The sequence below is a fragment of the Hibiscus syriacus genome, unplaced genomic scaffold (assembly GCF_006381635.1).
Source record: "Hibiscus syriacus cultivar Baekdansim isolate YM2019G1 unplaced genomic scaffold, ASM638163v2 tig00110126_pilon, whole genome shotgun sequence".
In the NCBI taxonomy this organism is placed as follows: domain Eukaryota; kingdom Viridiplantae; phylum Streptophyta; class Magnoliopsida; order Malvales; family Malvaceae; genus Hibiscus; species Hibiscus syriacus.
This window is the reverse complement of record NW_024062601.1, coordinates 737,129-762,115: the sequence shown is the minus strand read 5'-3', so window position 1 is coordinate 762,115 and position 24,987 is coordinate 737,129. Positions and strand designations below refer to the sequence as shown.

The 24,987-nt window shown below is 35.9% G+C and overlaps 1 pseudogene; it reads left to right on the top strand.

The window, feature by feature from the left end:
- The first annotated feature begins 2,594 nt into the window (after nucleotides 1–2,594).
- On the top strand, nucleotides 2,595–4,301 carry LOC120215619 (annotated as a pseudogene).
- Nucleotides 4,302–24,987: the final 20,686 nt, after the last annotated feature.

Genomic DNA, 24,987 nt, shown 5'->3' with positions numbered 1-24,987 from the left:
AAACATCTGTATTGCATCCAGAAATGAAATATATTCTGATTGATATTCTTGCATTTGTTACGACTATTCAACTTCCCTCATGCACCTATACACAAAACAAGAAAATGTTCATGCTAAAAATAACAAATATAAACATGCCATAAAAAAAATAAAGAGCTAGTTTAGTTAATAAACTAGTTTAATTAGTAAACTAACTTAATTGATTAAAATAGCATACTTAAATGAAGTAGCTTCATAAAAAAACCTACATGCTTTAATGAACTCATGCTTAAATGAAATACATTCTTAGAATGAGAAGAAAAAAGCTAAAGTAATAGAATATACTTAAATACATGCTTTAATAAAAACCTACAACTTACCAGAGGCGACAGAATAAACAAACTAATAGAAGAAAAAAGCCAAGAACAAAACGCATTATCTTATTGTTTATACGAAACATACTCTCAATTGACAATCTTGACATCTCCTTCAAAAATATAATGAGAATGGATATACAAAGTCTCGTTAACATGATTGACAAGGGTCAAGCTTTCAAGAACAAACAAAACTTGTTGCCTGCAAAGAAGGTAATTTGAATCATCAAGGCGGATGGAGAAAGTCCTATTTATGAAAGACTTGGACGCAATTTCTGTCATCTTTAAAAAAGAAAACCTCTGATACCATGAAAAATAAAGAAGAATCTCATGAAAGTAACCTCAAAACCAACTTATTATTAACCACATCATAGGTTTAAATACATTTCTCAATAATAGCAGACTTTGTAATCGAATAACCGTAAACAGTTTCAAACAGACCACGATTCTAACATACCACTATAAAGATTATCGTTCTATTTATTCTATTCATTTTCTTGTATTTTTAATTAAAAAGAAAAGTATTAAAGTCGTTAATTACTTTAAATTATATTGAAATTATTATAAAAATATATCAAATTTGATATAAATTCATTAAATTATTTTTATTTAAAATTAATCTAAATAATAAACATGTACCAAAATAATAGGAAAAAGAAAATCAAAACATACCTTAAAATTGATTCAAATAATTTATTTATTTCTTATTCTTTTCATTCAGTATCGTGCGACTTTCGGTTTAAACATACAAAAGGAAGAAGACAACTTTCTAAGTTAATCCTGAGGGGCGTTTGGATCATGGATTTCAATATTACTCGTAGGAATATTTTTTTCTACCTTATGATACCCACGTTTGGATGGGCAAGATTCCCAATAGGAAAGTAATAAAAAATTTCCAACAGTAAATTTTTTCAAATTTTATCGGGAATACTAATCCTATGGTGGACTTAGGTATTTTTTGTTTCCCTCCAACTTGGACTAAAATGCCCTTGAAACAAAAGATTTATTTCAAAAAAAATATCATTACTTTTGTTTATTTATTTATTTATTTCAAATTTTACTGGGAATTTTATTTGTTTATTTATTATCATAACTTTTTAAATATTAATTAAGATTAAAAGAATATATGGTATATTTACTCTTTTAATCTACCCATTTATATTTTAAACTTTGTAAAAAATGTATATAAATTTTATAAATTTAAATTTAATAAAATATATATATAAATTGAAAATAATACAATAATATATTTTCTATGAATTTTTATATAAATATTTTCATTTGAATATTTGGAATTCAACTTGTTAAAACAATATTATAAGGACAATCTAGTAAAATATACATTCTAGTAATATTTTATTCCTTTAACCAAACAATGTAATCATACATTCCAGTTAAACAAACCAAACACAATAATGTAACATTCTAAGTAATGCATAAGACAATGTAACATTCTGATAATCTTATTCCAAGAGATAATGTTACATTTCATGAACTAAATACACCATAAAATATATTATTTTAAGGGTAAAACCCCCTAAAATTATTGCAAAAATATTAGAGAAATAAAATGTTCTAATCTCTTTGACTCTGCTCCTTCTCATTACCGTTGAACATTAACGATGATCAAATTTCATGATTTAAATATCTATTGGGGGTAGGACCACCTGATTTCAACCGTTGATCTTGGACACGTGGCATTTCTAATGCCGCAAACTCTCCCTTCCTATGTTTTCTCCCTCGCTTTTCCTTCCTTTCATGTCTTTTTTGTTTATAAACTCATCCCTCCTTTGCTTCTACCCATTATCTCTTCCAGAAATCACAAACAAAAGCAAAACGCCAATTGAATTTTGCAAGAAAACCCAGAAAGATAAGGCATTTGATCATATTCAGAATCTCTCAGAATTTCATTCTTTGTTACTGGGAATCATCTCTTGTTTGATTCCGTTTTTTGCTTTTGTTGTGAAGTGGAGCTGCTGATTTTGAAGCAGGTTCAAGTTCCTATGAAGTTGTGACTTCTTGTTTTGCTAGAAATGTTTAGTTTACAATCAAATAAAACCCTCTTTTACATTTCTCACAGTTTCTCAAGGCTTTGTCACATGGGTTCTGTTGTTCTTTCTAAACACTTGTCTTTCACTCACTGAATTCGATGTCTCTAATTTTTAACTTTGTTCTTTTTTATTTCTGGTTATAGGCACGAGAGCTATAATCCATTTGGAAACATATACATATAAGTGGGAAATGATTGGTCAAGCAAAAGTGGGAAACGAAAACTTGGACTTATGCTTTGTGAAGCTGATGATGGTTGCAGTTGGAAACACTGCGTGTAAGGGAGTTGAGATGAATGGTGTGGGGATCACCCAGTGGAAAGATATCCCAGTGGAGCTGCTGTTAAGAATCGTTTCGCTCCTTGATGATCAGACGGCTAACGTTCTTTCTGGTGTTTGTAGTGGCTGGAGGGATGCAATTTCATTCGGCCTCACACGACTCTGTCTCTCATGGTATATGCTCTCTTTTAGCTTTTGTTTGTCAACAATTGTTTCATGTTTATGTTTTGCTACATTTTTTTGCTTTTATGTTATTATCATCTCTCTGACTCAGATAGTTGTAAGATTAGGGATAATGTAAGGTTGCATGCACCTTCTCGATACGGTTCATGGACATGAATCTCAACTCAAGGAAGCATCGATTCTGGTAGTTTGCTTAGCTGCATTTAGATTTGTTTGTGTTTCTGGCCTCATCTTTGATAAGTTAAAAGTAGGACCTATGTTTTGTGTCTTTCTATCCCTCTTCGGCTCTTCCTGATAGCTGTGTTGTCTAAAATCTTACTTTAGGTGCAGAAAAAACATGAATAACTTGGTTCCGTCTCTTGCGCCGAAATTCATCAAGTTGCAAACCTTGATATTGCGCCAAGAGAATCCGCAGCAGGAGGACGACGCTGTCAAGAGGATTTCGAAGTTCTGTCACAATCTGCAGGACCTGGACCTCAGCAAAAGTTTCAGGACCTGGACCTCAGCAAAAGTTTCAGGACCTGGACCTTAACAGGCTTAACATCAGTGGATGCACGTCGTTCAGCGACGAAGCTCTTGCGTATTTGACAAACTTTTGTCTAAAACTAAAACTATTAAACCTCCGCGGATGCATTAAAGCTGCAACCAACCATGCATTGCAGGTATATGAAAACAATATTAAGATGGATTATTGTTTGCTTGCTGATGAAAAAAGATGTTGCTTGCCTGTAAGAAAGATGAAGAATTGCTTGAATTGATTATCCACACAGGCTATTGGACGAAACTGCAATGCGTTGCAATCTTTAAATATGGGGTGGTGTGACAATGTTGGTGATCACAGAGTCATGAGTTTAGCGTACGGATGCCCCGATCTTCGATGCCTGGACTTGTGCGGTTGCATGCGCATAACAGGTATTCCTTTGCTTTTGGTGGTTATTTGCCATTCCATGATGCGATGTAAGATATATAGGTGAAGAATAATGAACTTGTTACTGCAGATGATAGCGTGATTGCTTTAGCAAACGTGTGTGTCCATCTGAGGTCTCTCGGACTGTACTATTGCCGTAACATAACGGACAGCGCGATGTACTCGCTGGCTCAAAGCCGAATGAAGAACAAAGGTTTGATGTGGAAGTCGATGAAAGGTAGATACAATGACGAAGATGGCCTGAAAAGTCTGAATATAAGCCAGTGTACGGCCCAGACTCCCTCAACTGTGCAGGCGTTGTGCGATACATTCTCTGCACTTCATACCTGCTCGGGAAGGCATTCCCTTGTCATGAGTGGCAGCCTGAACTTAACGTTCGTGCATTGTTCTTGTGCCGTTCAATCTCATCGGACGTTCAACAGTATTTATCATACTGCTCATTCAAGGGATTGTTCAAAATTCATTTCTATGATATATATGATTGCCGAGACACATTTGGACTCATGCTAATAATCATTATCATTGTATATAGTAAAAATTTATAGAATTTATGAGAATCTTAACAAAAAATGTAAAGTAGGAAAGATTTCCTGAAAACAGTGACGTATATAACTGAAAGAATGAGCATGGCCATCCAGCTGAGACTACAAAAATTTTATACTATTGTGATAAATTTAATTTTATCAAAAATATTTTTATCACTATTAATAGTTTTTCTGTGAAAACATAAATAACCATCACATTAAATTAAAAAAATACAATAATTAAAAAACTAAAATCTTCATAATAATCCGTCACAATTAGCAAACATGTGTAATATATGGTGACAAAATAAATTTTGTTACCAATATTTTTCACAAATGTTTACCTCCATTTTTTTGGCGCCAAATTAAACTCCTAGTGACAAGTTTCGTAACAAAAAAATTTTAGTAAATATGATAGAAAAAATTGTCACATCAAATAATGATATTTAGATATGTTGTGACAAATTTTATTTGTAATTATACATTTTAATTATAGTGACAAATGTATTATCACAAATGATTATTATCAATTTTTGGTGTAAAAACAAAATTGTAATATCCCAAATATCAGGTTAGGGACTTTATTGAAAAGATTTGAAAATTTAAGATTTATTTGAATAAGTGGTAAAAGATGAAGAAATGATTTAGATTAGTGTTTAGAATAATTTGTAACAATAGATAAATTAAGAGAGCACTTTTTTCTTTTAAAAGAGAAAATGATTTTTTAATATATTCCATATTAGGGATTTTGAAAGGGGAAAAAGAGGAAAGTAAGTCATTTTCTACTCTTCTTCTTCTTCACGAAGGTAGTGCTCTCCTCCAGAGTATAAGGTAAACTTCAATTAGTTAGTTCTTCCTTTAAATTTTGGGTTGCTCTTGTAACATTAAGTGATTTGTAAGCTTAAGGAAGGCTTAAGGAAGTATTAAAGAAGATTAAAACTAAGTGGGGGAGTTTTTATATAAGATTTAAGGAAATGGGTTTTTGAATGATATGTTGATATACAATTTTTTATTGAGGTTTATTAGTAGAATTGACTTGTCAAAGGATTGAATAAGATATTACAAGCATGAGGTATGATTAAAAACATGTTTAGAAAAATGATATGATTTTTGAGTTGAAGTGTTCTATGAAGATTCTAAATGTTATAAGAGGTTAAATTAGTGGGGTTAAGTCAAGAAAAGTTTAATAATATTGTTGAAGATAAAAGTAAGAGATTAGAGGGGAAAATTTAGTAAAAGTCGGGCTGAAAAATGGTAAATCTGGGTAAGGGTATCGGTATTGATAGAACAGTACTAACACTATAGCTGTAAATAGGTAGAAATGTGACAAACAGTATCGGTACCGATGCAAGTGGTATCGATACTGATGGGGTATCGATACTAACAAAAGGAAGCATCGATACCATGGATCCAGAATGCCAAAATGGTATCAATACTGAAAGGGAGTATTGGTACCATAGTATAGTAGTATCGATACTGAAAGAAAGGCATTGATACCATACAACATACAATATAAAAATGATATCGATACTGAAAGGGAGTATCAGTACCTTAGTATAGAAGTATCGATACCAAGGTAGTAGTATCGATACTATTGAGCTAGGAACTACAAGATAGGTTGAAGTTGTTATAGAAATTGAAATAATGGTACTTTTGAAAATTATTAAAGTATAATGGTAAGGAGTATACTAACATTGGTACGTTATGTGTACTTAATGGATGCTTGTGTAGATCGTAACCAAGCTCCCGAATCTAGCAAGAAAAATGGGAATGATAAAGTTATTGATTAACCAGACATCATTGTATCTTATTAGTTGGGATTACCAGGTGAGTACATTCATTATGCACTTATGTGTTATGATAGTTATAAATTTATGTTGATTACTATATGTGTGGTGATTACCAAATGGCACTATGTGTGCAAAAAATAATAAATTCATAATATGTTTATAAATTTCTGTATTGGTAGTGTGTGTGCAATCCAAGTAAATTGTATTAAGAATATGAATTACTGTATTGGTACAAGTATACAAATTATAGAATTTATAATAAATTGAAAGTGATATTATGAATAATTATTAGTGTAAAAACAGTTCTAAAATAAAAGATTAATGGCCTAGCTGTGCATGTGGAAGAAAGGTGTCAATTATGCCAGTAAGATGAAAGATTAAATACCTTTGAGTAAAATATTAATGACCTAGCTGTGCATTTGGAAGAAAGGTTTCAATTATGCTAGTTAGATGAATGGTTAAATACCTTTGAGTAAAATATTAATGGCCTTGTTGTGCATTTGGCAGAAAGGTTTCAATTATGCCAGTTAGATAAAAGGTTAAATACCTTTGAGTAAAATATTAATGGAATTGTTGTGCATTTGGCAGAAAGGTGTCAATTATGCCAGTTAGATGAAAGGTTAAATACATTTGAGTAAAAGATTAATGGCCTAGTTTTGCATTTGGAAGAAAGGTGTCAATTATGCTAGTTAGATGAAAGGTTAAATACATTTAAGTAAAAGATTAATGGCCTAGCTGTGCATTTGGCAGAAAAGTTTCAATTATGCAAGTTAGATGAATGGCTAAATCCCTTTGGGTAAAAGACTAAAGGATTTATAATGTATTTTGATATAAACGGTGCATAAGTGGTATGAAAGGATGCCAAATATATAAAATGTACAACAATGCATAATTGGTATAAATGGATGTCATAAAGGAAAACGTAAACAATACATAACGGGCATGAAAGGATGCCTTAAATGAAATACAAAACGGTGTACTAACCATATTTAAGGTGCCACCCATGATGATTATAAAAGATACATGATCAATTGGCTCTTTGGTGCAATACATGTATAGTGTTTTCTCATTTAATGTACACATGGCAATAAAGAATAATGGGGGAAAATATATAGAAGGATAGGTATGTTAGGCCTACTAAGAATAATTTTGATAATTGTATGAAAGAATTATGGTTTAACTGAGAAAGGCTTATCTGGTCCTTATGGATTTTGAAATTTAATTTTTCATTCAATAGTCATAAAATACTTATGTATAAATTGTGATATTTTTACAATATTATCTCACACTAAGTAAATACTTAACGTGTGTTGAATTCACGCGTAGGGAACAATCAAGGTTTTGCCAAGTAAGGAGTGCAACAGTAACAACTTTCATCAATTAAAGGTTGACTCGTCAGTAACATTGGGACAATCTTATTCATTTTGAAAACTTAATTGGCATGTAATGAAACTAAAGTAAATATTTTGTAATGTATTTAAAGTGATAGTTTTAGTATTTTGCTTCAATGAATATCATACTTTGTGGTTGTTAAAAATTGAAACAAAATTTTACGGGTTTTCAAATGACACAATGTTTTAAAAAGTAATGTGACATCCGTATCTTATCTACGGAAAGGTATACGTGAGATGGGTGTTACATTTATTGGCATTAGAGCTACATGTTTAGTCTATTCTCTAAGTTCAACTGAAATGAGAAAAAGGGATTACATGTCATTAAGATTGTCAAGGTTACTGATATGGTGTCATTAGAGTGTAATTGATGACACTCCTTACTAACTGTAATGTTATTACTATGCATGTTCTAATAGATGTCAGAATCCTCAAACTCGTGTAGAGCGGGAGAACAAGAGATGAGAGAAGGGGCTGGTAGCCAAAGTTACGAGGCTAATAGTGAGTAGCCGGTCCCATCTTAAAACTCTAGTGCGCCTGCACATCAAGGGATGTTGATACCATAGTTTGGAGCTTTTATGCAAGCTCTCGACGCTATATTGACCCATTTTCAACCTCCTCCGCCTCCCCCTGTTCGTCCAGCACCAAGAATGTTGATCCCAAAAGAGCTGAAGAGCTTGGGAGCTCCAGAGTTTTGGGGAGAATAGGGTGAAGGTCCTATAGAGGCTGAGTTTTGGTTAAATGATGTTATAATAATGCTCGAAAGTCTTCACTATTCGGATCTAGAAAAGTTGGATGGTATTATATCTTTACTTAGAGGATCAGCTCGAGTTTGGTGGTCAAATACTAAGATGAATGCACTACCGGAGGAAGTGACCTAGCAATTATTCTTGTAAGAATTCAAGAACAAGAATGTGGGTGAACAGTTCAAATGGGAAATGCTATTAAAGTTCCTAAATTTGAAACAAGGTGATCGAGCAGTACATGAGTACGAGGTTGAGTATAATAAGTCGAGCCATTTTGCTACGGAGGTGGTCCCAAATGACAAGGCCCGACGTGATTGGTTTTGATCGCTTGTAAATGTATATGCTAAGGCAAGTAATTCTGTGCAAGTATACATAGTCGAATCAAGTACTACAGGGTCAGTGACTTATCGTCTCATCAGGGATTGGTCGAATATTTCTATGATTCACCACAACCAGAACTAGCGGTCACAAGCTAATTCCTATTACCTTGTCAAACTAAAAAATACTATTAATAAAACAAGAAAATACTATAAAGTATGATTGTAGAAAAGTTTGGACGATACAAAATAAATATGTAGACTATCGAAATAAAACAAAGACAAACGTTGATTCAAATATAATTCAAATAACCTCGCATATTCAGACTTTTCACAAAGCACTTCTGCTAATCTTTCGCATTGCCAAACATTTATTCTAAGTCCATAATGAATTGTTATGACACACTTAAACTGCCCGGCAAGATTACTAAGTATTCTTAGATGGTTTATATGGCAATACTTCTCAGCATTAACTACAACCCTTGGTTTGTCAGACTGTTGTTGTAGCAATACCTCTCAGCGTAAACTATAGTCATTGCCTATCCTACTCTAGCGTCTATCCCTTTTAGTTGATTGAAACCCGCTCCTTATCTCTAATGTAGACAAGTTAGAACATCACCATATCGGATCCATTCCATTGTTCACGTAGATCTATCTTAATTCTCTCGAATCTAAGAATGAATGTCTAGATAAAAGGCAATCTATCGACGCTTTTACATTGCCGAGACATGTTTCACCAAGACCCCAGAAAATATCTCGAAGCTCTTACAATGTCAAGGTAAAATATTCAAACAATGAACAAAACAGTCATGATCATAATCATAATCATAATTCATCATTCATATAGCAAAAAATAATTGTTTAGGCAAAACAAAGATTAACACCAAGTAAGACAGTCATGGTGCTATCAAAAAGTCATCCAAGTATCATTGTTTTAATACAACCTCAAATACATAAAGAGATTAAGAACAAAGGAAGAACGACTCCCACAACCGGGGGCTCTGTCATGACAATTCTAATCAACACCGTGCCTGCCTTGGCGATCAGCCTCTTTCGAGACCTGATCGCCGCTCTACTACACTCTGGCTATGGAGGACATAAAGAAAGGTTGGCTGGTAAATGGTGGGGAAGTATTTCAGTTGCTTGCTCACACTTCCAGTAAAGCTCTTCTAACTTCCTTGCCCCTTTTTGGCAGCTATGGCTGGGTATTTATAGAAGGGAATCTCCTAGGGTTTCTCATAAGTAGAGATTCCTTAAATGCATGTTATTGTTTTGTCCAGACTAAAAAGGAAAGGTGGTTGTCAAAGTTTTGAGGGCTTGCTTGCACATGAAGTAAGTCGTACAGTTGGCTTGTGACATAGGCGATCTTGTCATATCCGCTTCGGACTTTTCAAATAAACCTTGCCTTGGCGAGATAAATCTGCTCCTCACGTTCTTTAACTTCTCTATTCCATTGGCCCTTACAGATTATGTTACCGTGACTGAGATGTTATTCCTCAGTAAATTTCCTAAACATACACAATCTACATAAACCCTTTCTCTTCAACAACATCTATCAAACCAAATAAATCTTGCTGAAGCAAAACTTATCCACCATAAGCAAATATAACCTAAATGTAACTAAAATGTTATTCATACTTTGTTTAGTCGAGCAATAACTTAAGTGAAAATACTAGAAATTGAGTCTTTTTATAGAGTTATCACACCACCAAACTTAAGCTATTACTTGTCCTCAAGCAATGTACAATGGCTAGAAAAAAATTAAATTTTCATTGCAAAGCAGTGTTAAGAAAATCATGTGGTTTGAGATTTCAGCCCTCAGCAAAAAGGTTGGCCTCAACATGTTTGACTGTCATATCAGTCAAGTCCCTTCCCTAGTCAGGATCCCTTGCTATTGTGTGTGCGTTATTGTAATCAGTCTATGCATTAAAGTATTTAGAAAACTTAAAGTAAGTACTTCTGGTTTGTCAAGGTATCAAATTATTTGTCAGGCTTAGTTTTTACTCCTAGTTATTTGTCAACGTTTTTTCTAGGAGTCAGCTTATCACATCTACCTTCCTACACTCTAGGTGAAAGGGAGCATACCTTCCACTCCCAAGCTAGTCGAGTAGAGTCATCATGTGACTACTTTCATTCACTCATATGCCTCGACAACTCTTATTATTTTTGGAGTTTTTCTAATTATGCCATTGCGTAGAGGAGTGTCCCTTTTATTCTTCAAGTTTTAAACTCTAAGGAGTTTAACCTTAAGCTTAAAATATTTTCCATGTCTTGGAAAGCCGAAAGTTCTCTCCTACAAATTTTACTTATTACCTTAAGCAGAGACAACCTACAATCATGTTTGTAAATATTTAAGGAATAAAGCCTAGGATTAGTTCTTTTCTTTATACAGTCTTGAACAATAATTATGGCCTAGGCATTCAAATTATGCATTCATTATCGGGCATCCCTAATCCATTCCAAAAAGTGAACTTAACATGCTTATGTCATGACAACCAAAATTTTTAGTCAAATATCATCAATTGCTTACTTTTTAACAAAGTATGTTACAATACCTCCCCCAAACTTGAGGGATACATTGTCGTCAATACATGGAAACTAACTACATGTATCTATATGCAAATGCTTTTAAAACATTTAAAATGCGATCTTACTGCGATGGTGTGGCTTGACTGGACACTCTTGTTCGGCATCGTTTAGGGGGAGGGGGACTCTCTAATCCCGAATCTACTGCTGTTATTGTCGAAGGTGATGGCTGAAGGACACATCATGCCATTCACTTGATGCGTCTCTTGGTGCTCGAGCTCATGCTGGTGTTTGTTCTTCAGTAGGAGTCGGTTGTGCAGGAACTGGAGCTTGGCTTTGAGCTGTTTTGGGGACTAACGTTGCCTGACGGATGGGGGACTGTACTGGAGCTTGCTCGGGTTGGGCCTAATCTGGAGTGAAATCTTTATCCGTGAAGAAGTTAGGTGGAGTGTCTTGAGTGCTTTTGGAGGTTGAGAACGAGGAAGAGCTGAGGAATTCGTCTGTGTCGCCATGGCCTTCCTCTGTTATAAGCGAGACATGAGTGGCCAGTAGTGGAACGTCTGTGGGTACCTCTGGGGGAACATTCAATGTCGAGGCTTGGAATGTATTGTCGAGGCTTGGAATGTATTGTCGCCAGCAGTGTGCTTCAGAATGACGTTGGGGAAAGGCGGCAAATTATCATTTATGATCGGGAGCAACTCCTTGAAAATGGCGTTGAGTTGTACGTCCCGTGCCTTGATGTATCCGAAGAAGATTTCAATGTGATTCTCAAGGCACTCTATCTTCTCACGTGTTTCTCGTGTGTACGTGACCACTTCTGCCATTCTAGTTGCGACAATAGATTTTGCTCCTCTCTCCAGACCTTAATGCGGGGCGTTGTCATCAAAACTCATCAATTCTAGTACTTTCTTTTCGGTGAGTCCCTCCTTAGATTTGATGAAATCCTCAAATGGCTCCTCGGGGACCTTCGTTTTCCTACACATTACAGTATTCAAGTAAGAAAATAAGAGATTACCCCTGTTTTTTTGGCGCATTCATGGATTTACTCGAAGATGAGTTCTCCAATATTGATTTTTCTCCCGTATATGATCGAGTGTAAAAATCATTCTTTTCATGATCACAGTTTTGTTATGAGATGTTGACATAATTTTCCCTTGAGAAAATGATTCCACAATTTTACAACCGGCTTAAGGGCTCGGCAATCGACCCTTTTCCTTGTTGGCACATTCCCTTCAAATTTAGCCCACCCGAAACAAAGATCATCGATTACTCTGTTATAAGTTCTTTGGTCTACCTCAGCCACAAATCTCTTATATTGCTCCTCTACTTTCCCCAACTTGAAATATCTGTTGAGTGATGAAGGGGAAATTGAAGGAGTTTTCCTCTGACATACACAACGTGGTTGGAAGGATCTTATAAATGAGCGTATAACTCTCTAACCATCGCTGGTGCTACAGCTTTGGGGTGGCGAGCAAACTTCTCCCAGTTATACTTTCGGATCACATCCATGACCTCCAGTCCGAATGTCTCTTTTCCTCGATTTGGTCATGATACCTGTTTGGTACGGTGAATCTAGTGGTGGCGATTGGGGAGGTTTTTGTTGAAGGAAAATTTTGGTTCTTGAAGTAGAGAGAGTGAAGCACGATAATGAGGGTGGAGTTGAGGGTGTTTTTTTGGAAAGTGAATGGGTGGTTTCTTTAGGGAAATTCAGTCAAAACAATAGGGGAAAAGATTTTGCATTGATTGCTTGATATTTGATTGGATGTAAAGTAGGGGAAAAGATACTTTCTCTCTTTAATTATGCCACCCATATTTTCCTTTCCCTAGGGTTTCTCTTTATTTCACGTATGAACTTGCTCCCCATGCTGCAACGTGCGCTTTGCATGCCTACAATAAATAAAGAAAACTAAAATAAAGCAAAAAAGATAATGGGTGTATAAAATAACTTAATTTATTTATGTACAAAATTTATATTTTCGTTGCCCAGGCAACGAATTTCGTTCAAGTAAGTAAGGCAAACTCTTGGGCATCATGCATCGTTGATGTCGGTTTGTCCCGCATAACTGGTGCTCCTTTGTATTCCTTTAGTCTCTGCCAGTTCACCTTGAAAATGGATCTATCTTATGGGTTCTTGATTTCTATTGCTCCATTGTCATGAATTTGATGAACTGTGAATGGTCCCGACCATCGTGACTTTAGCTTGCTTGGGAATAACTTAAATCACAAATTGTAGAGCTTGTTGTACAGAATAAAATTGCCTAGGCAATATTTTTTTGTCATGCCATCATTTTGTTTTCTCTTTGTATAGGTTAGCATTTTCGTATTCGTATGCGTGTGCTCTAAATTCATTAATTTCATTTAGCTCCAAGAGTCTTCTTTCTCCAGCATTATGATCATCCATGTTTAACTTCTTGATGGCCCAGTAGGCTTTATGTTCAAGTTCCACAGGTAAATGACATTATTTACCGTAGAAGAGTTTGAATGGGGACATTCCTAGCGGTGTCTTGAATGTTGTGCGATAAGCCCATAGTGCTTTATCTAGCTTTGACGACCAATCCTTTCGACTTGGGTTGACCACTTTCTCAAGGATTCATTTGATTTCCCAGTTAGAGACTTCAGCTTGTCCATTAGTCTGAGGGTGATATGCCATAGCGATGCGATGTAACACTCCATATCTTTTCAATGCATTGGCAATTAATTTGTTATCAAAATGTGTGCCTTCATCGCTAATGATAGCTCGTGGTGTTCGAAAACGTGTGAATATGTTCTTGTACAAAAATTTGAGCTCGGTCTTGGGATCATTTTCAGGAGTTGCAATGGTTTCAACTCACTTAGATACATAATCCACTGCCAAGATGATGTACAGATCTCCAAAAGATGTGGGAAAGGGTTTCATGATATCTATTCCCCATACGATGAAAAGTTCAATCTCCAGAATGTTTTTCCATGGCATCTCATGTCGTTTTGATATGTTCCCTGTTCGTTTACATCTATCACATGACTTGTAGAATTCATGCATATCTTTGAACAAGGTTGGCCAATAGAATCCGGATCGAAGCACTTTCGCCGCTGTTCTCATGGCACCAAAGTGCCCTCCATACGGTGACGAATGACATTGAAGTAGAATTTCCTCGTGCTCTTCTTCTGGACACGCCTTGGGATTATTTGGTCTCCATATTGCTTGAATAGGAACGATTTATCTCAGTAGTAGTATCGCACATCATATCGAAACTTTTTTCGGCCTTAGCTAGATAAATCAGGTGGAACAATATCACTAACAAGAAAGTTAATTATGTCAGCATACCACGGCACAGTCGTAACAAATAAAATTTTCTCATCAAGGAAATCCTCTTGAATTTATGTTATGTCACGAGAATCAATTTTGTTATCTAATCTAGACAAATGGTCTGCTACTTGATTTTATGTACCCTTTCTATCCTTAATCTCTAAATCGAACTCTTGTAGTAATAATATCCATCGGATTAGCCTAGGCTTTGCATCTTTTTTATTGATCAAATATTTAATGACAGAATGATCTGTATACATAATTACTTTAGTGCCTACGAGTTATGGCCTAAACTTATCAAATGCAAGTACTATTGTTAAAAGTTCTTTTTCAGTGGTGGTATAATTTACTTTTGCATCATTAAGAGTACGACTCATATAGTATATAACATGAAAGAATTTACTTTTATGTTGCCTTAGCACTGCTCCAACTGTGTAATCACTAGCATCGCATATAAGCTCAAAAGGTTTGTTCCAGTCAGGTGGAACAACAATTGGTGTTGCTGAAAGTTTTTTCTTCAAATCTGTAAAGGCATTCAGACAATCATTAGTAAACTCAAATGGATGATTTTGCTGTAGTAAAAGACACAAGGGTTTTAAGATTTGAGAAAAATCTTTTATGAACTGCTTGTAGAAGCCTGCATATCCAAGAAAACTTCGTACACCTCTAACGTTAGTGGGTGAAGGTAGGTTTGTGATTACTTCCACATTGGATTTGTCGACTTCAATACCTTGACATGAAATTTTACGACCCAACACTGTTCTCTCGGTTACCATAAAATGGCATTTCTCCCAATTTAGTACTAGGTTGGCTTCTTTACATCATTTTAGTACTTTGGCTAAATTTCCAAGACATTGGTTAAAATCGTCACCTGAGATGGAGAAATCATTCATAAATATTTCCATGAACTCTTCCACCATATCTAAAAAGATGGCCATCATGCATCTTTGGAGGGTAGTTGGAGCGTTACATAGCCCAAACGACATTTGTCTAAATGCATAGGTACCATATGGGCATGTGAAAGTAGTATTCTCTTGATCCTCTGGTGCTATGGCTATTTGGTTGTATCCTGAGTATCCATCAAAGAAGCAATAAAATGCTTTTCCTGCTAACCTATCGAGAATTTGGTCGATAAAGGGTAGGGGAAAATGGTCTTTTTTCTGGATTTATTAAGCTTCCTGTAATCCATATATATATGCCAGCCCATGACTGTTCTAGTAGTGAGGAGCTCGTTATGTTCGCTTTTAACCACGGTCATACCACCCTTCTTTGGTACACATTGCACCGGGTTGACCTATGAACTATCAGATATAGGATAGATCACTCTCGTATCCATCCATTTTATGATCTCTTTCATGACTACCTTCTTCTTGATCGGGTTGAGTCTTCTTTGGGATTCCACCGAAGTGCTATGGCTATTTTCTAAGTTGATATTGTGCATGCATATGGTAGGGCTAATTCCCTTCAAGTTTGCCATTGTCCATCTAAGAGCCTTTTTGTGCTGTGAGAAAACATTCAACAAACTATTATCCTATTTGGAGGTTAGATTGACAGAGATTATCACTGGTCTTACTCCCTAGATATGCATACATCAAATGTGCTAGCAGGGTTTTAAGTTCTAGATTAGGTGCATGTTGTAAAGATGATTCTGGAGACTTAACTTCATTAAAATCTAAAGGTTCAAATTTCATACATGATCTAGTATGAAGGAGACTCGATTGTTCCTTCGACTTTCCTTCGTATTCTGCCTTGGTGTCATTTTCAGGGAACCCAGTGTGTGCTTTACTCATACTACTGTTGTCATGGCCATAATTCTTAGAATAGTCTTCTGAAAATAATTCACCTAGGCTAAGATTTTCCTGTTTGTACATCATGGTTATTGAATCGTGGAACAAAGCATTGTATTCATCTAGTTTTAGAAATTCATCGTGACCAAGAATTTCCTTTTCTTCCTCTTTTATTGAGTCCACTTCTTTAATGCATTGGCATTCTTCTGAGTCCAACATTTTCAACGAGCGCTCGTCCTACAAAGTTATTACCAATTGAACATGGTATTATAAAACTTCCAGGGTCTTTTTGTTTTGGTGGGAGGTTGCCTACTACCGAACAAATTTCTGTTGCCGTGGTAAGATTTTCTACCTTCCTTTTCTTTGTAACACTGTCTTTTAGAAACTTGGAATAGGAAGGCATTTTCTCGATGGCTTCAAGTAAGGGCACGTTGATATACAACTGTCCAGGATATCAACAAATTTCTTGAACTGGATATCATCATTATGTTTCTTTAATCGTTGAGGGAATAGTGGTAGAGGTCTCACATTATTTGTCGTTGGTGCCGAGGAATCTCTAGCCTTGGCCATGGATTTCCTATTATCTGGGAAATGTTTTTCTGAACCTTCATCCTTTTCTTTATCTTTGGGCGATTCATCATGTTCCTCATTTTCAGCTCGATCCTCTAGTTGTGTTATGCCATGGCGAGAATTGTTTGGTTGTTCTCCCCAAACTTGTCATTTTGGTTAACCTGTGTTCCACTCCTTAGTGTAAGCACATTGCATTGCTCCTTTCCATGATGTTTAATGATTTCAGTATCACTAGGGATATTTCCTTGCGAGCGAGAATGCAATGTCGTAGCAATTTAACCCACTTGGTTCTCCAATGCTCTTAGAGATGAACTATGGCTTTGCAAAAGTGCAGCTTGGCTTTGTAACAAATTTCCTTGGTTTTTGATTATTGTAGAATGCTCGTACATCAAGGTTTTTGTTGAAGCAATGAATTCTTTTGTCGAGGCCATAAATTCCTGCAATGAAACTTCCAATGAGTTAGTATTAGAATTAGTATTAGAGGAAGAAGCTATACCTTTAGTGTTTTGCCAAGGCAGCTGATGATGTTGATTCTGAAAATGTTGATAGTCTGAGTTACTTTGTTATGGCCTGTTGTAATTTACTGCTTGATTATTATTGTTTCCTTGATTACCCCATGAAAAATTCACATGTTGTCTCCAACCAGGATTGTACGTGTTTGGATAGGGGTTATTATTGCTCCGGTTGTAACTGTCCACAAAATTGGTGGACTCATGATTTTTTGGAAATTCACTTTCATGATGGTTGTCGTGAAAAAATATACATGCGTTATTGGTCGCCTTGACTTCTATTACCTCATTAGGACGCTGCAACTTTTTCAGCATATTAGTTATGGTAGAAAGTTGAGCAGCTATTGAATCCTTACCCTCTAATTCATATGCTCTAGATGTTTTCCTTTCGGTTCCTAATCTTGTGTTCGGGAATTGATAGTCACTATTTGCTATCCTGTCGAGGATATCAAAGGCTTCCTCGGGTGATTTGTCAAGTAAGGTGCCATTTGCTAAGGCATCTAACATCATTCGAGTTGGTGCATTAACTCTGTTGTAAAACATCACTACTTGAGTCCAGTCATGAAATCCATGGTTAACACATTTACGGAGTAAGCTTTTATACCTATCCCAACATTCATATATTGATTCATCGTCTCCTTGGAGAAAACTTGCAATATCATTACGAAGTTGTGTATTCATGTTGGGTGGATTGTATATGATAACTCCGTAAAAAGACTCAATTTCTAGTCCTTTAACTTAAGTTATTGTTCGTCTAAACAAAGTATGCACAACATTTTAGTTGCATTTAGTTGTATTTAGGTTATATTTACTTGTGGTGGATAAGTTTTGCTTCGGAAAGATTTATTTGGTTTAACTGATGTTGCTGAGGAGGAAGGATTTGTGTGGATTGTGTATGTGCAGGAAACTTACAGAGAAAGATCATTTCAGTCGTGACAACATAATTTGCAAGGGCCAATGGGACAGAGAAGAACGTGAGGAGCAGATTTATCTCGCCAAGGCAAGGTTTATCTGTAAAGTCTGAAGCGGATATGAAGAAATCGCCTATGTCACATGCCAGCTAAATGACCTCCTTCACGTGCAAGCAAGCCTTAAATATTCTGAAGCCTCCAGCCGCCTTTCTTTTTTTAGTCTGGACGAATAATAAAGGTTATTTAAGAAATCTCCAATCATGCGAAACCCTAGGAGTTCCTCTCTATAAATATCCAATCGTAGCCGCCAAAGAAGGAGGACATGAGGAAGATAAGAGAGCTTTACTGAAGGTGTAAGCGAGCAACTGCAGTAGTTCCCCACTATTTACCAACCGATCCTCCTTGGTGTCCTCCATAGCCAGACTGTAGTAGAGTGGTGATTAGGTCTTGAGAGAGGCTGATGACCAAGACAGGCGCGATGCTGTTTAGAATTGTCACGACAGAGCCCCCGGTTTTGGGAGTTGTTCTTCCTTTGTTCTTAATTTCTTTACATATTTGGGGTTGTATTAAACGATGATACTTGGATGAATTTTTGATAGCACCATAACTGCCTTACTTGGTGTTAATCTTTTTTTTGCCTAGACAATTATTTTCTATTTTATGAATGATGAATTATGATTTTTGCTCATGACTATTTTGTTCATTATTTGAATATTTTACCTTGACACTATAAGAGCTTCGAGTGATTGCCTGGGGTCTTGGTAAAACATGTCTTGGCAATGGAAGAGCGTCGAGAGATCGCCTTTTGTCTATATAGTAATTCTTAGATTCAAGAGAATTAAGATAGATCTACGTGAACAATGGAATGGATTTGGGATGGTGATGTTCTAAATTGTTTACCTTAGAGATAAGGAGCGGGTTTCAATCAACTAAAAAGGATAGACGCTAGAGTAGGATAAACAACGACTATAATTCATGCTGAGAGTTATTGCTACAACAACAGTTTGACAAACCAAGGGTTGTAGTTAACGCTGAGTAGTATTGCCATAGCAACCGTCTAGGAATACCTTGTAATCCTATTGAGCAGCTTAAGCAAGTCATAATAATTCATTCTGGACTTAGAATAATTGTTGTCAATGCAAAATATTAACATAAGTACTCTGTAGTAAGTGTGAATATGTGAGGTTGTTTGAATTATATTTAAATCAACGTTTGTCTTTGTTTTGATTTATTTCAATAGTCTGTATATTTATTTTTGTCTCGACCAAACTTTTCTGCACTCATACATTATAGTATTTTCTTTTTTTATTAATAAAAGTTTTTAGTTTGACAAAATAGTAGGAATTAACTTGTGACAACTAGTTCTAGTTATAGAGCTTAAAAACTTTCAACCAATCCCTGAGGAGACGATACTCACTTACCCTATATTACTGGATAAAATTTTTATTCGCGTAACAAGTTTTTTTGTCACCTTATATTTATCTAGTATAACGTATTTATTTCCTTTTGTAGGTTTTTATTATTGCATGACCCTGAGATCTGATGGTAATCCATTGGAGCCATTCGACCCTGAAGTTGAACAGTTGTTCAGACAGAGACGATGTGACCAATGAACCAGAGAATATTTAAATCAACTATAAATACAAGGCAACAACATGGGAGATCACGACGATCCCGATGTAGAAATTAATCTTCAAGTTGCAAGACCAAGAGCAATACGAGATCATTTGAATCCAATTCTTGATGATCTCAATCCAGGCATAGTGGCACCTGAAATACAAGCAATTCATTTTGAGCTTAAATTGATGTTCAATATGATAAATTCTATTGGATAATTTGGTGGTTCACCTAATGAGGATGCTAGACAGCATATTCGTACTTTCCTTTAAGTATGCCACTAATTTCAACAACAAGGAGTGCATGAAGATCTGCTTAAACTAAAACTTTTCCCTTATTCCCTACGCTATAGAGCGAGAGCTTGGCTCAGTGGAGTTCCTTCAAACTCAATGGAGTTCCTTCAAACTCAATGGAGTCATGGGCAGATTTATACAAGAGTTTTCTACTTTGATATAATCCACCCAATATGAATACACAGCTTCGCAATGATATTGCAAGTTTTTTCCAAGGATACTATGAATCAATATACGAATGTTGGGATAGGTATAAAAATATACTTTGTAAATGTGTCAACCATGGGTTTCATGACTGGACTCAAATAGTGATGTTTTACAACGTAGTTAATGCACCTACTCGAATGATGTTAGATGCCTCAGCAAATGGCACCTTACTTGACAAATCACCCGAAGAAGCCTTTGATATCATCGACAGGATAGCAAATAATGATTATCAATTCCCAAATACAAGATTGGGGACAGACATAAAAGCATCTGGATCATATGACTTAGATGGTAAGGATTCAGTAACTGCTCAGCTTTCTACCATTACTAATATGTTAAAGAATTTGCAACATCCTAATGAGGTAAGAGAAGTCAAGGTGACCAATAACGTATGAATATTTTGTCACAACACCCATCATGAGAGTGAATGTCCGAAAAACCATGAATCCACCAATTTTGTGGGCAATTATAACCGGAGCAATAATAACCCCAATTCAAACATGTACAACCTTGGTTAGAGACAACATCTAAACTTTTCATGGAGTAATCAAGGGAACAGTAATAAAGTAGCAAATTACAACAGGCCACAGCAGAATAATTCAGACCATCAACATTTTCAGAATCAGCATCATCAGCTGCCCCGGCAAAATAATAAAGGTAAAGCTTATACCTCTAATACTAATTCTAATACTAACTCATTGGAGTTGTCATTGCAGAAATTTATGACCTCGACAAAAGATGTCATTGCCTCAAAAAAGACCTTAATGCACGAGCATTCTGCAACAATTAAAAACCAAGGAAATTTGTTACAAAGCTAAGCTGCACTTTTACAAAGCCATAGTTCATCTCTAAGAGCATTAGAAAATCAAGTGGGATAAATTGCTACGGCGTTTCATTATCACACACAAGAAATCTCCCTAGTGATACTAAAATCACTAAGCATCATGGAAAGGAGCAATACAGTGTACTTACACTAAGGAGTGGAACACAAGTCAAACAAAATGAAAAGTATAAGGGAGAACACCTAAACAATCCTCACCTTGGCAGAACACAACCAAAGGATCAAACTGAAAATGAGGAACTAGATGAATCGTTTGAAGAGAAGGAAAATGATGAAGGCTCAGAAAAACATCGTCCAGATAATGAGAAATTCATGGCCAAGGCCAGAGATTCCTCAGCACCAACAGCAGATAATGTGAGACCTCCACCACCGTTTCCTCAACGATTTAAGAAACATAATGATGACATCCAGTTCAAGAAATTCGTTGATGTTCTGGACCATTTGTATATCAATGTGTCCTTACTTGAAGCCATCGAACAAATGCCTTTCTATGCCAAGTTTCTTAAGGACATCGTTACGAAGAAGAGAAAGGTAGAACATATTGCCACAGCAACATAAATCTATTCTGCAATAAGCAAACTCCTACGAAAATAAAAAGACCCTGGCAGTTTTATAATACCATGTTCAATTGGTAATAACTTTGAAGGACAAGCTCTTGTTGATTTGGGATCAAGTGTAAACTTGATACCAAAGTCCATATTTATGAAGCTGAAGGGATATCATGCTTGTCTAACCACAGTTATTCTATAGCTGGCCGATTGATCTTATGTGCGGCCTGAGGGCAGAATAGAAGACGTCATAGTATGGATGGACAAGTTCGTATTTCCATTTAATTTCCTCATCTTGGACTGTGAAGCCGATGAAAATGCACCCATCATCCTGGGACGACCTTTTTTAGCCACTGGAAGAATCCTAATAGATTACAAAAGGGGAGAGTTCGCAATGCAAGTAGGAGAGCAAAACGTCATAATCAATGTCTTCAATTCCATGAAATATGTGGACGACTCAGAGGAATGCCAATGCATTAGAAAAGTGGACTCAACAGAAGAGGAAGAAAAAACAACTCTTGGCCATGATGAATCTATAAAGCTAGAGGAATACAACGTTTTGTGTCACAACCCTATAACTGTGATGCACAAACAAGAAAATCTTAGCCCAGGCGACTTATTTTCATAAGATAATTCTGAGAGTTATGGCCTTGGCAACAAAAATCTGAATAAGGTACACAATGGGTTTCCTGAAAATGACACCAAAGCAGAATATGAAGAAAAGTTAAAGGAAGGATAAAGGCTCCTTCATAATAGATCAGGTATGAAATTCAAACCCTTAGATTTTGATGAAGTTATTTCTTCAAAATCATCTTTACAACATGCACCCAAATTGGAACTTAAAATTTTTCCATCACATTTGAAGTATGCATACTTAATGAGTAATGAAACTTTATATGTGATAATCTCTGCCAATCTAACCTCCATATAGGAGAATAGTTTGTTGAATGTTTTTTCACAGTTCAAAAAGGCTCTAGGATGGACAATGGCAGACTTGAAGGGAATTATCCCTACCATATGTATACAAAAAATCAATTTATAATATAGCCATAGTAATTCGGTGAAGCCCCAAAGAAGGCTCAACCCGATCATGAAGAAGGTAGTCATGAAGGAAATTATAAAATTGTTGGATGCGGGAGTGATTTATCCTATATCCGATAGTTCATGGGTTTGCCGGTGCAATTTGTGCCAAATAAGGATGGTGTGACCATGGTTACGAGAGAACATGACGAGCTCCTCACTAGTAGAACAATCACGGGCTGGCGCATATGTATGGATTACAAGAAGCTTAATAAAGCCACCAAGAAAGACCATTTTCCCTACCTTTTATCGACCAAATGCTCGACAGGTTAGCGGGAAAAACATTTTATTGCTTCCTCGATGGATACTCAGATACAATTAAATAGCCATAGCACCTGAGGATCAAGAGAAGACTACTTTCACATTCCCATATGGTACCTATGCATTTAGCCGAATGTCGTTTGGGCTATGTAATGCTCCAGTTACCTTCCAACGATGCATGATGGCAATATTTTCAAATATGGTTGAACAATGTATGTAAATATTTATGGATGACTTCTACGTCTCAAGTGACGATTTCAATCGATACCTCGATAATTTATCTAAGGTACTGAAATGATGTGAAGAAGCCAACCTACTACTAAATTGGGAGAAATGTCATTTTATGGTAACCAAAAGAATAGTGTTAGGTCACAAAATTTCATGTCAAGGCATTGAAGTCGATAAAGCCAAGGTGGAAGTAATTGCAAACCTTCCCCCACCCACCAACGTAAGAGGTGTATACAGTTTCCTTGGACATGCAGGCTTTTACAGGCGGTTCATAAAAGATTTTTCTCAAATCTCTAAACCCTTGTGTCTTTTACTTCAACAAAATCATATATTTGAATTTATTAATGATTGACTGAATGCCTTTACAAATTTAAAGGAAAAAACTTTCAGCAACACCAATCGTTGTCCCACCTGACTGGAACAAACCTTTTGAGCTAATGTACGATGCTAGTGATTATGCAGTCAGAGCAGTGCTGGGGTAACGAAAAAGTAAAATCTTTCATGTTATCAACTATGCTAGCCATACTCTTAATGATGCACAAGTAAATTACACTACCACTGAAAAAGAACTTTTAGAGGTAGTATTTGTATTCGATAAGTTTAGGCCATATCTAATAGGCACTAAGGTAATTGTGCATACATATCATTCTTTCATTAAATATTTGATCAATAAAAAAGATGTAAAGCGTAGACTAATCAGATGGATATTACTACTACAAGAGTTTGATTTAGAGATCAAAGATAGAAAGGGTACAGAAAATCAAGTAGCAACCCATTTGTCTAGACTATATAACAATTCTGATTGTCATGACATAATAGAAATTCAAGAGGATTTCTCTGATGAGAAAATTTTATTTGTCACGACAATGTCGTGGTATGCTGACATAGTTAACTTTCTTGTTAGTGGTATTGTTCCTCCTAATTTATCCAGCCACGGTCGAAAAACGTTTTGACATTATGTACGACACTATTACTGGGATGAATCATTTTTGTTCAAGCAATGTTGAGACCAAATAATTCAAAGATGCATTCCAGAAGAAGAGCATAAAGAAATTCTACATCAATGTCACTCGTCACCATATGGAGGGCACTTTTGTGTAATGAGAACAACGGCGAAAGTACTTTAGTCCGGATTCTATTGGCCAACCTTGTTCAAAGATGCGCATGAATTCTACAAGTCATGTGATAGATGGCAATGAATAGGGAACATATTATGGAGGTTGAATTTTTGATGTATGGGGAGTAGACTTCATGGGACCCTTTCCTACATCATTTGGAGATTTGTACATTCTCTTGGCAGTGGATTATGTATCCAAGTGGGTTGAAGCCATTGCAACACCTAAAAATGATTCTAAGACGGTGCTAAACGTTTTGAAAAAAAACATATTCACACGTTTTGGAACACCATGGGCTATCATTAGTGATGAAGGCACACATTTTGATAACAAATTAATTACCAAGGCATTGAAACGATATGGAGTGCGACATAGGATCGCTATGGCATACCACACTCAGACTAATGGACAAGTCGAAGTGTCTAACCGAGAAATCAAGAAGATCCTTGAGAAGGTGGTCAACCCAAGTCGAAAGGACTGGTTACAAAAGCTAGATGAAGCACTATGGGCTTATCACACAGCATTCAAGACACCGCTGGGAATGTCCCCGTTCAAACTGGTCTACGGAAAAGAATGTCATCTGCCTGTGGAACTTGAACATAAATCCTACTGGGCCATCAAAAAGTTAAACATGGATGCTCATCTTGTT